Source organism: Hyla sarda, chromosome 3, assembly GCF_029499605.1.
Source record: "Hyla sarda isolate aHylSar1 chromosome 3, aHylSar1.hap1, whole genome shotgun sequence".
Lineage (NCBI taxonomy): Eukaryota > Metazoa > Chordata > Amphibia > Anura > Hylidae > Hyla > Hyla sarda.
The window spans coordinates 91,392,195-91,407,120 of NC_079191.1; positions in this window are offsets into that span (position 1 = coordinate 91,392,195).

The window sequence follows — 14,926 nt, forward strand, 5'->3', positions numbered from 1 at the left end:
TTTTTTACGTGATTTTTAACGATATATTTTTATAGTTCAGACATTTATACATGCGGTGACACCACATATGTTTATTTTTATTTACATGACAAAAGGGGGGTGATTCAACCTTTCATTAGGGAAGGGGTTAAATCACATTTATTAACACTTTATTTTCACTTTTTTTTTTTTGCAATGTTATAGCCCCCACAGGGGGAACTGATCACTGCCATGCAATATCATGGCAATGATCAGTGTTATTGCCGCTTGACTGCTCCTGCCTGGATCTCAGGCATGGAGCAGTCATTTGGCGATCGAACAGCGAGGAGGCAGGTAGGGATCTTCCTTGTTTCCTGCAAGCTGTTCAGGATGCCGCGATTTCACCACGGCGGTCCCGAACAGCACCACTGAGCTAACCGACAATGTTTATTTTTGTTTTAGACGCTGCGATCAAGTTTGATTGCCGCGTCTAAAGGGTTAATGCCGGACATCAGCCCGATCGGTGATGTCCGGCATTAGCCGTGGGTCCCTACATCGGGAGCTGCAGATTACTGAATGTCCATTTGCAGCAAGGGGTTAAACAGGGTATCCTGAGGGTAGGTTAGGGTTAAATTAACTTTCCTACATTTTTAGTGGACATATAAGTAACATGTATTATGGAAATATCTCCAGCCGTTTGGAAGTTATGCAGTAACATATATTTCCCATAGACTTGTATGGAACTTTAAACAAAAACCCCGACCCTGGCAAATGGGGGTGGGTAAGGGTTAAATCACCTATCCTATGTTTGTTGTTGTATAAGTAACATGTGTGCCAAGTTTCATGTTAATATCTATAGCTGTTTGGACGTGATGCTGGAACATGCACACATACACACACGCACACATACACACACATAGGCTGGCATTTATCATTGTAGGTGTAAGTGAAGCATTTATCATTGTAGGTGTAAGTGAAGTATTTTTTTACACCTTTTTTTGTGTGCTGGTGATGTGTAGGAGCACCACATTTATTAAATGGTCACAGAGCATTTGATAAATTTTGTGCAGGTCACATTTTCTGAAATTTCTCTCTTCACATACACCAAAAAGCTAAGCTAAGTCTGGGCTGGTGTAGTTTAGAGACTGTTTAGTGGCTTTGCGCCTTTTTTGCGCCTTTTCACAAAAAGGCGCAGTTCATAAAACCCGTCCATATCACGTGTATTGCCAAAATCAGTGGATTACAAATCAGCAGAAATGTGTAAACCAAAAGGCACAAAAAAAGGAGCAAATAAACCCTGCTTGCACCTTTTGTGCGCCTTTTCTAGACACAAAAAACAGTCTAAAGACAAAAGCTGAGAGCTGAGCTAATTTATGCAGGCTAAAGTCAGCAACTGCCGAGCCGAGAAGTTCGTGACGAATCGAATCACTGTAACTTCGCTCATCTCTAATATGTATGTATGTGTGTGTGTGTGTGTGTGTGTGTGTGTGTGTGTATATATATATATATATATAGCTGTGTGTATGTATGTGTGTATGTTCAAGCATCACGTCCAAACGGCTAAAGATATTAACATGAAACTTGGCAGACATGTTACTTATATGTCAACAACAAACATAGGATAGGTGATTTAACCCTTACTCACCCCCATTTGCCAGGGTTGGGGTTTTTGTTCAAAGTCCCATACAAGTCTATGGGAAATATATGTTACTGCATAACTTCCAAACGGCTGGAGATATTTCAATAATACTTGGTCACATGTTACTTATATGTCCACTTAAAAATATAGGATAGTTAATATAACCCTTAACTACCCCCATTTGTGAGGGTCGGGGTTTTTGTTTAAAGTCCAATGTAAATCTATGGGAAATGTATTTTCCCGCATAACTTCCATACGGCTGGAGATATTTCAATAATACCTAGTACACATATTACTTATATGTCAAATAAATATATATGATAGTTAAATTAACCCTTACCTACACCCTTATATAAAAGATGGGTTTTTATTTTAAGTCCCATGCAAGTATATGGGACTTCCAGTACCTTACTCCACAAGCTCTGCTCTGCATCTCCTGGTGAATGCAAGCCACACCCCATCTCAAAGAGAAACGCCTACTGTTTAAGTCCCACACCTTTTATTCTCTACCCTTTTTGTGCATCAGTCTGGCTTTCAAATCACGCCTAGTCTCACAAAGCCACGTCCCCTTCTATTTTCAGCTTATATTATCTTCATCACAAATCAGTCCCACCTGAGGACAGGATATGAGGATGGGACATAAGGACGGGATATGAGGACGGGATATGAGGTCGGGATATGAGGACAGGATATGAGGACAGCATATGAGGTCGGGATATGAGGACAAGATATGAGGTCAGGATATGAGGACGGGACAGGAGGTCGGGATAAAAGGACGGGATATGAGGTTGGGATATGAGGATGGGATATGAGGACAGGATATGAGGTCGGGATATGAGATCGGGATATGAGGATGGGATATGAGGTCGAGATAGGAGGACGGGATATGAGGTCGGGATATGGGGACAGTATATGAAATTGGGCTATAAGGACGGCATATGAGGTTGGGATATGAGGACAGGATAAGAGGTCAGGATATGAGGTCGGGATATGAGGTCAAGATAGGAGTACGGCATATGGGGTCGGGATAGTAGGTCGGGATATGAGGTCTAGAGAGGACGGGATAAGAGGTCGAGATAGGAGGACGGGATATGAGGTCGAGATAGGAGGACGGGATAGGAGGTCGGGATATGAGGACGGGATATAAGGTCGAGATATGAGGACGGGATATGAGGTCGGGATAGGAGGTCGGGATATGAGGTTCGAGATATGAGGTCAAGATAGGAGGACGGGATAGGATGCCAAGATAGGAGGACGGGATAGGAGGTTGAGATATGGGGACGAGATATGAGGTCGAAATAAGAGGTCGGGATAGGAGGTCATGATCTGAGGTTGAGACATGAGGACGGGATATGGGGTTGGGATATGGCAACAATATATGAGGATGGGATATGAAGTCAAAAGCTTCCGCCTTTGTTGATTTTCCTCCCCAACAAGGATTAAGAAGGAAAAACTGGGCAACGCTGGGTACTCAGCTAGTTTACATATGCAACAGCATATGAGGATGGGATATGAGGTCGGGATATGAGGACAGGATATGAAAACAGTATATGAGGAAGGGATATGAGGATGGGACATGAGGTTGGGATATGAGGACGGGACATGAGGTTGGGATATGAGTACGGGATATGAGGTCGGGATATGAGGACAGAATATGAGGTCAGGATATGAGGACGGGATATGAGGTTGGGATAGGAGGTCAAGATAGGAGGACGGGATATGAGGACAGTATGTGAGGATGGGATATGAGGACAAGATAAGAGGTCGCAATATGAGGTCGAGATAGGAGTACGGCATGTGGGGTCGGGATAGCAGGTCGGGATATGAGGTCGAGATATGAGAATGGGATATGAGGTCGAGATAGGAGGACGGGATATGAGGTCGAGATAGGAGAACGGGATAGGAGGTCGGGATATGAGGATGGGATATGAGGTCGAGATATTAGGATGGGATATGAGGTCGGGATAAGAGGTCGGGACATGAGGTCGAGATAGGAGGTCGGGATAGGAGGTCAAGATATGAGGACGGGATAGGATGTCGAGATATGAGGATGGGATATAAGGACTGGATATGAGGTCGGGATATGAGGACGGGATATGAGGACGAGATATGAGGACGGGATATGAGGACGGGATATAAGGTCGAGATATGAGGACGGGATATGAGGTCGGGATAGGAGGTCGGGATATGAGGTTCGAGATATGAGGTCAAGATAGGAGGACGGGATAGGATGCCAAGATAGGAGGACGGGATAGGAGGTTGAGATATGGGGACGAGATATGAGGTCGAAATAAGAGGTCGGGATAGGAGGTCATGATCTGAGGTTGAGACATGAGGACGGGATATGGGGTTGGGATATGGCAACAATATATGAGGATGGGATATGAAGTCAAAAGCTTCCGCCTTTGTTGATTTTCCTCCCCAACAAGGATTAAGAAGGAAAAACTGGGCAACGCTGGGTACTCAGCTAGTTTACATATGCAACAGCATATGAGGATGGGATATGAGGTCGGGATATGAGGACAGGATATGAAAACAGTATATGAGGAAGGGATATGAGGATGGGACATGAGGTTGGGATATGAGGACGGGACATGAGGTTGGGATATGAGTACGGGATATGAGGTCGGGATATGAGGACAGAATATGAGGTCAGGATATGAGGACGGGATATGAGGTTGGGATAGGAGGTCAAGATAGGAGGACGGGATATGAGGACAGTATGTGAGGATGGGATATGAGGACAAGATAAGAGGTCGCAATATGAGGTCGAGATAGGAGTACGGCATGTGGGGTCGGGATAGCAGGTCGGGATATGAGGTCGAGATATGAGAATGGGATATGAGGTCGAGATAGGAGGACGGGATATGAGGTCGAGATAGGAGAACGGGATAGGAGGTCGGGATATGAGGATGGGATATGAGGTCGAGATATTAGGATGGGATATGAGGTCGGGATAAGAGGTCGGGACATGAGGTCGAGATAGGAGGTCGGGATAGGAGGTCAAGATATGAGGACGGGATAGGATGTCGAGATATGAGGATGGGATATAAGGACTGGATATGAGGTCGGGATATGAGGACGGGATATGAGGACGAGATATGAGGACGGGATATGAGGACGAGATATGAGGACGGGATAGGAAGTCAAGATAGGAGAACGGGATATGAGAATGGGATATGATGTTGAGATATGAGGACGGGATATGAGGTCGAGATAGGAGGACGGGATATGAGGTCGAGATAGGAGGACGGGATAGGAGGTTGGGATATGAGGACGGGATATAAGGTCGAGATATGACGACGGGATATGAGGTCAGGATAGGAGGTCGAGATATGAGGTCGAGATGTGAGGTCGAGATAGGAGGACGGGATAGGAGGTCAAGATATGAGGACGAGATAGGAGGACGGGATAGGAGGTCGAGATATGAGGACGGGATATGAGATTGAAATAGTAGGTCGGGATAGGAGGTCATGATATGAGGATGGGATATAAGGACGGGATATGAGGTCGGGATATGAGGACGGGATATGAGGTTGAGACATGAGGACGGGATATGGGGTTGGGATATGGCAACAATATATGAGGATGGGATATGAAGTCAAAAGCTTCCTCCTTTGTTGATTTTCCTCCCCAACAAGGATTAGGAAGGAAAAACTGGGCAACGCTGGGTACTCAGCTAGTTTACATATGCAACAGCATATGAGGACGGGATATGAGGTCGGGATATGAGGACAGGATATGACAACAGCATATGAGGAAGGGATATGAGGTCGGAATATGAGGACGGGATATGAGGACGGGACATGAGGTTGGGATATGAGGACCGGACATGAGGTTGGGATGTGAGGTCGGGATATGAGTACAGGATATGAGGTCGGGATAGGAGGTCGAGATAGGAGGACGGGATATGAGGACGGTATGTGAGGATGGGATATGAGAACAAGATAAGAGGTCACAATATGAGGTCGAGATAGGAGTACGGCATGTGGGGTCGGGATAGTAGGTCGAGATGTGAGGATGGGATATGAGGTTGAGATAGGAGGGGGGGATATGAGGTCGAGATAGGAGGACGGGAGGTCGGGATAGGAGGTCGGGATAGGAGGTCGGGATATGAGGACGGGATATGAGGTCGAGATATGAGGACGGGATATGAGGACAGGATATGGACTAAATGGTTCTTATCTGCCAACACATTCTATGGAAACCAAGTAATCCATACATACTAAAAGACCAAATCAAGCTCAGAAATTATGATTAAAAGTTAAATAATGTGAAATGACACAGGGAAAAAGTACTGAACACATAAAGAATGGGAAGTGTAAAAAGGCATGGAAAGCCAAGACAACAGCTATAATCTATCGGTAATTAAAAAGCAATCCAGCCCCTTGTCAGTGCAAATTAATATCAGCTGGTTTAGTCCCATGGCTGCAAGAAGGTCTCATTGCCAATGTGTCACACAAGAAGACACATAAGTCAACAAGAAAAAGAAGCACACCATAACATTCTACAAAACCTAACAATGGCATTGCTTACGGGAACATTTCTAAGCTTCTAAATGTTTCAATAGTCACTATTGCGGCCATAATATGGAAGAGGAAAGACAATCATTTCACCACCCATGCTCTAAGACCAGCATTTGCATATTCATATTTGTCACATTTTTTCAGGAATGGTGCAACAGGATACAGGAAGGTAAACAGTATTTGAGCATCACAAGTATATTGAGTATATAGATTTCTGAATGTCCTCCAGGAAGATGAAACATTCAGGTTGACCACCCTTACGTTATGGATAAAATGACATTATTTATTTGGTAAGACTTGATATGCTCTCGTTGCTTTTACATCTTGTAGGGATAAACGGGAAGGGGCTACATCATCAAAGGATTATTCTACCAACCTTTAGGTTTACACAGTGCGGATTATCAGTTCCTTTCATTAGGATCCAATAATGCTGACCTTTGTGGTTATTGATGTTTCTATATATCCAGTACTTAGGTCAACTAAGATTTAATATCCTGTATAGTATTCCCTGTCAATAGACCATGCTCTGATCAATACTTTACAATTTTAATTATACAGGTTATCCCCTATGTGACTAAGCATAATGCAGAGAATATGGAGAAGAAAAGGAGCTAGTGAGCTGTAATAGATGAGACATCTATATAGAGGAGTGAATACAAATGCTTAAATGGGCACTGCCAGTTACAATAACTTTTGATCTGTTATAAAGCATGAAAAAACAATATGTTCTGCAATTTCTTTCATCAGAAAATCTTCAGTATTTCATTCTGGAAAAAGCCAGTCAAAAAACTGGCCACTAGGGGTCCCCCTGCCTCCTGGGACACATACCAGTCCTGCAGTGTCCAGTGGTCATCAACACGTCATGGACACCATGTGATTGACAGGGCTGCAGGCAGGTCCAGAGCACTATGTGAGTCAGAGCAGAGCGAGGGAGGGGGAGGAGTCAACACAGTGAGGAGAAGAGAGGGATATGCCCCATGCCTCTGCATGGACAGAAACCTCACTGAGCAATAACTACAAGTAAATAAAGGTAATTCTGAGATAAATATAGGTCATAGACACATAAAAATTAGATGTGCATGATCAGGATGAGGTACTGAGCAACATATAACAGTTGTTTTTTTTTTTTGAGGGGGGGAAGGGGTTGATCTGACAGGTATGCTTTAATATGGACCTAGGCATAGGCAGTGATATCTTCCATTGAATAGAGTCATAAATATGGTATGACAGTATGCAAAAGAATATATACCATAAAGCAGTGGTCTCCAGTGGTTGCAAGACTACAACTCCCAGCATGCCCGAACAGCCATTGGCTGTCCGGGCATGCTGGAAGTTGTAGTTTTGCAACATCCAGAGGTCCACAGTTTAGAGACCATAGAGGCAGACCATGTAGCTGCCATGAGGCCCATGTAAAAGGGGTGCCCCAGCACAGGTAGTTCTTATCCCTGTTCCTCATGGGCGGGCCATACTACAGGACTCTTCTCTAGAGGGTCCACAACAATACCAAGATAAAAGGAGGAGAAATCCAGTCAGAGAGTTTTAGGATGTTACCCTCAAATAGAAAGCTACACGTGTCTGAAATACTGCAGATTTTCCGCATGGAATCTGAGTGCAGAAAATCTGCAGCATTTACAGTACAAGCAAAGTGGATGAGAGTCAGACATTTTAGCATATACCATGAATTTTTTTATACCATGAAAAAAAAAATCATTCTAGGAAAACTGTTAAACGATCATGTTCTCTTTATCAGATGATCTTACTTTACGTGACAAGATCAAAAGTTATCTAGCTTAACAAATAAAGATTAGATAACATTTTAGGAAGAGGGTGACATAGATATATATAGACATCTACACATATATATATATATATTTGTGAACACAGGGAATATTTACTCTGATCTCTGCATGAGGTTTCAAAGCAGTACTGGTTTTGTAATATGTACTTATGCCTGCCACCTTGTGGTAACTTAAAGATAATGCAGGGACCTCACCATTATGCTGTCATTATAAACAGAACCTCTATAATACATCAGTGATAAGTGGGTTTAAAAAAAGTGGAAAGAGTTCACTTACTAGGATGGTGGTTCCTAGACACTGACCTTAAAAGGATACTCTGCTCCCCAGCGTCCGGAACTCAATGTTCCGACCGCTGGGTGCGGGCTTCCATGTTCATGCCCACTCCCTTGTGACGTCACGCCCCACCCCCTCAATGAAAGTATATGGGATTGGGGCATGCGTGAACACGGAAGCCCGCACCCAGCGTTCGGCACACTGAGTTCCGGATGCTGGGGAGCAGAGTAACCCTTTAATGCGTCCTACAGGGATACTTTAACATGTCAAACCCTTATTAAACTTCTAAACAAGTGAAATGAATGAATCCTATACTTTTTTTTTTTTTTTACTTAAAGGGGTACTCCATTGGAAAACAAATGTTTTCTAATCAACTAGTGGCAGAAAGTTAAACAGATTTGTAAATTACTTCTATATAAAATGCTTAATCCTTCCATTACTTATCAGCTGCTCTATGCTCCAGAGGAAGTTACACAGTAACATAGTTCATGAGGTTGAAAAAAGACCAGAATCCATCAAGTTCAACCTATAACCCTAATGAGTCCCTACTGAGTTGATCCAGAGGAAGGCAAAAAACCCTCATACTACTGAAGTTGTGTAGTTCTTTCCAGTCTGATCACAGTGCTCTCTGCTGATACCTCTGTCCATGCCAGGAACTGTCTGGAGCAGGATAGATTTGCTATGGGGATTTGCTCCTACTCTGGACAGTTCCTGACATGGACAGAAGTGTCAGCAGAGAGCACTGTGGTCAGACAGAAAAGAAATTCAAAAAGAAAAGAACTTCCTCTGTATTATAGAGCAGCTGATAAGTACTGGAAGGATTAAGATTTTTAAATAGAAGTAATTTACAAATCTGTATGACTTTCTGGAACCAGTTTATTTGAAAGCATTTTCTTTCCACCGGAGTACCCCTTTAAACTAGGATGTATATGATGCATAAAATATGTTAGCAATCCGATCTCAACATACAGCCACAATAGAGATTAGATTGCCTAATATAAGGGTATGAATCTGAATATCTGTAACCATTTCAGGCCTATTTACCTATAACTATTAATTTCTTTTTTATGAGAAAACCCACCAAAGATTCCGACCTGTATTCTTAGGGTACGTTCACACTACAGAATTCCCACGGTGTGAACTTAACATTAGTGTGAATGGGTCTCCGGGAGACCCGTTCTCACTGCGGAATTTCAGCGGCGGACAATTCCCCCACTGAAATTGTTCCGCGCAAAGAGAGAACATGTTCATTCTTTGCGCAGATTCCGCGAGCATTGCATAGTGTCTATGGTGACGGCTCAGTGCCCCGCGGCCCTAGCGCCGAAGTACTTTCGTCGGCGGCCGCCAGACGGATTCCACAGTGTGAATGCATCCTTATTAAGACCCAAAAACGTATTTACTCCACTAATATAAAATGTGAACCCTAATATTAATAAGACCCCAAACCAGATCCTAACATTTAGACCCAGACCAGTCCCTTTAAAAGGGGTTGTTCAGCAAAAAGCTGTTGTTTTTTATAACCCTCTTAAAAGTCTATGTTATCAGGCGCCCAATCTCTGCTAAACCTTACTTCCTGATGCTGGAGTTGGCATAACACATTGCCGCTCAGCCAATCACTAGCCGCAGGAGTGTCCCGCACAGACCAGTGATGGACTGAGAGGTAATGTGACATGTTCATCCCCCAGTACCAGGAAGTGAAGTTCAGCGGAGACCATGCGCCATGATAACGGAGGCTGCGGAGAAGCGTGTGAGGTAAGTACAGGTTTTTTTATTTTTTATTTTAACAGACAGCCTGTAACATGAATTGCTCAACAACCTTTTTAAATCAATCAGACCCCAGGCCAGACCCCTAAAGTTAAGTCAGTCACATGAATCAACCCTGAAATGAATTAGATCTCAGACCAGACAAAAATATAACTGTTCTAAAGTTAAAGGGGCACTTCGGTGTAAAACAATTCTTTTCAAATCAACTGGTTCTAGAAAGTGAAACAGATTTGTAAATTACTTCTATAAAAAAAATCTTAATCCTGCCAGAGCTGCTGTATACTACAGAGGAAGTTGTGAATTTCTTTCCAGTTTGACCACAGTGCTCTCTGCTGACACCTCTGTCCATGTCAGGAACTGTCCAGTGTAGGAGCAAATCCCCATAGCAAACCTCTTCTGCCTGGACAGTTCCTGGCATGGACAGAGGTATCAGCAGAGAGCACTGTGGTCAGACTGGAAAGAACTACACAACTTCCTCTGTAGTATACAGCAGCCGATAAGTTCTGGAAGGATTAAGATTTTAAAATCTGTTTAACTTTGTGGCACCAGTTGATTTGAAGGCTGAGGACACCTTTAAAATGCTTTTTTTTTTACTTATTAAATCCTATCCTATCCTAAGTAGCAGCTAAATGGTAGGAAATTTCGGTTTGAGATTATTTATGAATTTGTATTATTTTGCATTCAGGAAACCACTCAATATACAAAAAAATATGTGCTGAAGTGTCCGTAGCTTCTTCTAACAATAAAGTTCTGGCTATCAGCAGCCACCCCCAGGGGGATTCAGAAGTACTGAATGATCATTGAAACATATAAAAATAGATATAATTAGATACCTGTAAGTCTGTTATATTTTACTTAGTCTTGTGGCTTTGTCAGATCACAGATTATCATGCATTATATGTAATGTAGTGGCCCAGTGCGAGCTGTCCCAGCTGCTACTCATCATACAAGTCAGGGGGCTGAAGTATTATAAGGTTTGCAGGACAGTAAGTTGTATTTCAAGTGCTAAAGACCTAAGTAACTTTGTTTTCTATATTGCATATACGTCTTTCTAGATTTTCTGTCTTAACATGCAAACACTTCACTCCATCATGCAAAGTTCTCCAGAGTGCAAAGGATTAACTCTTGCAAAAACCCTTGTCTCAGATTGCATTGCATTTTTGTACAGCAAAAGCAAGAATCTAGTCATGTCAGACTCCTAGCCAATAAAAGCAGGAGTTGTGCCAACTCCACCAGCCCCCCTAGCCTGGGAAAAGAGGTGGTTCCTCATCTCTCTAGTTCAGTTCTGCCTGGGCCAGAGCAAGGTGTACATGTTAGTATTAGGTATCCTGTAATCCCTGAGAGTTGTTTAACACAGTCCAGTGTATTCCTTTGCAGCCATGGAGGATTTGGTCAGTGGTGTTATCCCAGAGGTGCCTGAGCTACCGCAGTTATAGAGGTGCAGTAGAGGATTAAACGCCAGACTAAGTGCAGTAGTTAGACAGACTGAAGTCTGTACAGTAGAGAAGTTCTGCTGCCATCAGGGGAATAGTCCGCACAGACGCTAAGTATAGTTGCCTGTGTGAAAGAGTGAGGCAGCATCAGGAAACATCCCAGGATAACAGCCCAGTTACTGCTGCTGTGCGTGTAGAGGTCCCTGGAGAGGTTGTGCTGACATGGCTGTGTAGTCTATACATAGAGAAACTGCTGCAGGCCTATATCTCTCTCTCTAGACTGCAATATTCAAGAGAAATCAGAATTTGGTTACAAAATAAAGTTACGGATCCAGAAGACAGATCAGGAACGTTGCAACTTAAAGGGTTACTCCAAAGTATAGAGGATAAGATGTCTGATCGTGGGGGTCCCGTCATCGGGGATCCCCACGATATCAGCTGCACCACAGACATCCGGTGCACGGAGCGAACTTCGCTCCGTGCCAGGTGATGGTCGATGCGGGGCAGAGGCTCATGACGTCACAGTCAAGCCTGCTTGTGACATTATGGCCATGCCCCCTCAATGCAATTCTATGGGAGGCGGCGTGGCAGCCGTCATGCCCCTGCCATACACTTGCATTGAGGGGGCGTGGTTGTGATGTCACGAGCCTCCAGCGCTGCACCCGACATGCTAAACGAATGCCAGGTGCAGCAGGGAGATCACGGGCTCCCCTTTTGGATAGAGGACCCCCTTTGAATAGGGGATAAGATGTCTAGGGGTGGAGTACCCCTTTAAGAATCGTGGGGATGATGGAAGGTTTTGAAAAGGGGACTCAGTCTCTTTTATACAGGATTGGCTTATCGAGACGGTAAGGAAAGACCCTCGAAAAACCCCAGAATTATGATCACACTCCTCAGCTATAAGGATAGAGACATTGGGGGAGATTTATCATTGCTTTTAGAGCATTTTTTTTTGTCTATGTTTTGGCGCAGTTGAGGCGCAAGCAGAATATTTTGCGACTTTTATGCGCCTTTTGATATAGACAGTTTCACTCGTTTTGCCTACCCATAGAACTTTTTCTTATTGACCATGCAGTGGTCACGTATTTATCATTTGCGACTTTTGTCAAAAGTCGCTATTTTGTGCGTAAAGGTACTTTTTTAGGCGTAAAGCTACACCACCTACCAGTAGGCGTGATAATCACTTCTACCTTCCGAAATTCAACCTTTAACCTCTTGTGGACAACAGCGTCCCACTCCCCTTCTATGACATGCGCTCAGGAGCTGAGCGCGGGTCATAGCTGGGTGGTCCTGGTGGCTATCTCCCCCATCTCTAATGCCATACATCACCGATCACGGTGATGCCCGGCTTTAACCCCTTAGACACCGCAATCAAATTTGATTGTAGCGTCTAAAATGCAAGTAAAAATGTCCCCGCAGCTCTGTGAAAGTAAAAACACCTAACCTGCCAAATTCAGGACCCGGGAAAGTGTCTACTTCCCTCCCTCACAAGCGTCTAGATAAAGTGTATGTGGTAGAGCTTTTCCCACCACAGCAGAGCTGCGCAAAATTCATCATCCTGCTGCACCTTCATGATAAATAAGATAAATAAGAAGTCAAACTCACCACCCAAATAAACGTGGGAAAATAGCTCTACTGTAGACATTCATTAATAAATCTGGGCCATTGTTCTGTATGTTTTTTTATTTTTGTTTTTTCCCCTTAAAAATAAAGCTAGCTCAGAGGCATGTTCCAGAACAGGGGATGGCAATATGGAATATCAGGGGGTTAGGTGCAAGAATTAAAAGGGTAACTGTTATGAGATGTTTGAAGATTGTTCTTCCATGTATAGTGTGTCTGTTAGGGATACACCTTATTAAAAATACATCACATGTGATGTATAAAAATCAGAACCGTTCATTTAATTCCTCCATTTCTAGAGGTGTTACAGTTTTGATTTACAAAAGAGTAAAATGGGAACAGATAGGAGAAAAAATTGATTTGGGAGGGAGATATATATTTTTTTTACGTTAAACTAGAGGATGGTATATTCATATTAGCATTTAACCCACCCTCATTTTAGTATGTAACCCGCCTCCATTTACATCCACTGTTTGTGGAAGAATGTACCATTTTTTTTTTAAGATAGGGCTGCATATCGTGTACTGGTAGTAGATGACCTCCACTGAGTTATGGACGCGGATATTGACAGGTTCCGGACAGATAGAACAGTCGGCAGATATATGGAGATTGAGAAACCCAGTTGAGAAAAGATATTCATGTTTTATTAAATCTTGTCTAGTACTGTCAAGGGTTGACATTGTGTTAGGCTCAGGGGGATGGAGCATAGAGTTTCGCTTATTAAGTATTTAAGCCACAGAGTCTTAGATCACTCTCCGCTATTGACTAAAGCATATATTAGGGGTGAGTTGTTTAGTATTATTAAATAAAAGAAGAAAAAGTTTGTCCTGGCAGAGAAATCTGGAAGAAAAATTAAAATTAGTGAAAGAAGCCTCCGTATGTGTTCCAGTAGAGGGGGAAAATGGTAGACAAGATAAGGGGAGTTTACTAACTTTCGTAAAGCATTACGGTCATTTAAAAAGCTTGTGACCTGTCGATCGGGAGGGATGGTAAGTGGGTCAAATGGGTTGTTAAAATGATAATAACCTTTGTTGGCTACATTCACACCACCGTTGTGCCCAGTCAAGAACGCCCGTCAAACTCTCTTTTTTTGGGGGGGGGGGGGGAGTTTGCCGGCCGTCATTTTGACGAGGCGCAATGGGCAACAGCGGGTCCCGATGGACCTCATTATAGTCAATGGGGTCCATTGGGTGCTGCTGTTTTTCAGCGAGAATAGTGGGAGAACGGTGCAAGCAGTATTTTTCTCCCGCTATTCTCCTTGGAGGTCCCGACGCCCGTCACACTACCATGTCATAACGGTAGTGTGAAAGGGGCTTTAGAAGAACATATGTTCTGTTTTGCATGGTATTATATTTGAAATTTTTTTTACAGATTTAAAAAAAATAAAAAATAATAATTTATGTATTCTTCACACTGGATCCCGTTTTGCCTCTGGTCAAACCAGTGCCCATCTGTTAAGTCTGGGGAACTTCACCTAGATGTAGAGTGTCAAATCACAGTCTGCAACAGAAGTAAGCAGAGTGGAGTCTCTTTAGCCACAATTTACCCCTGTGAGGATTCTGGTTAGTTAGCTCGATTAACTAGAACATAAACCTAGTACATGAGAAAGTTGTCTACACTGACATTAGACACATTCAAGTTCATGTGCAAAAGCACCAAGGTCATATTTCTGCTAAAAAGCATTGGGGGGTATGTATGAAGCTTTTTACCCTATTTTTTTTGTCTGTGATTTGTCGCAATTTTTCCTTTATGTAATTTTTTGCTCCAAATGTTTGCACCAAATGGTTTAGAACAAAATCACTGATTTCACTTTGTTAGTCGTGATTTCAGTTACAATCATGCCTTGGTATGAAATTCATCATTTGTGACTTTTGTTTTGGCGCATTTTCGGGCGCAATCATGCCCATTAGGTCA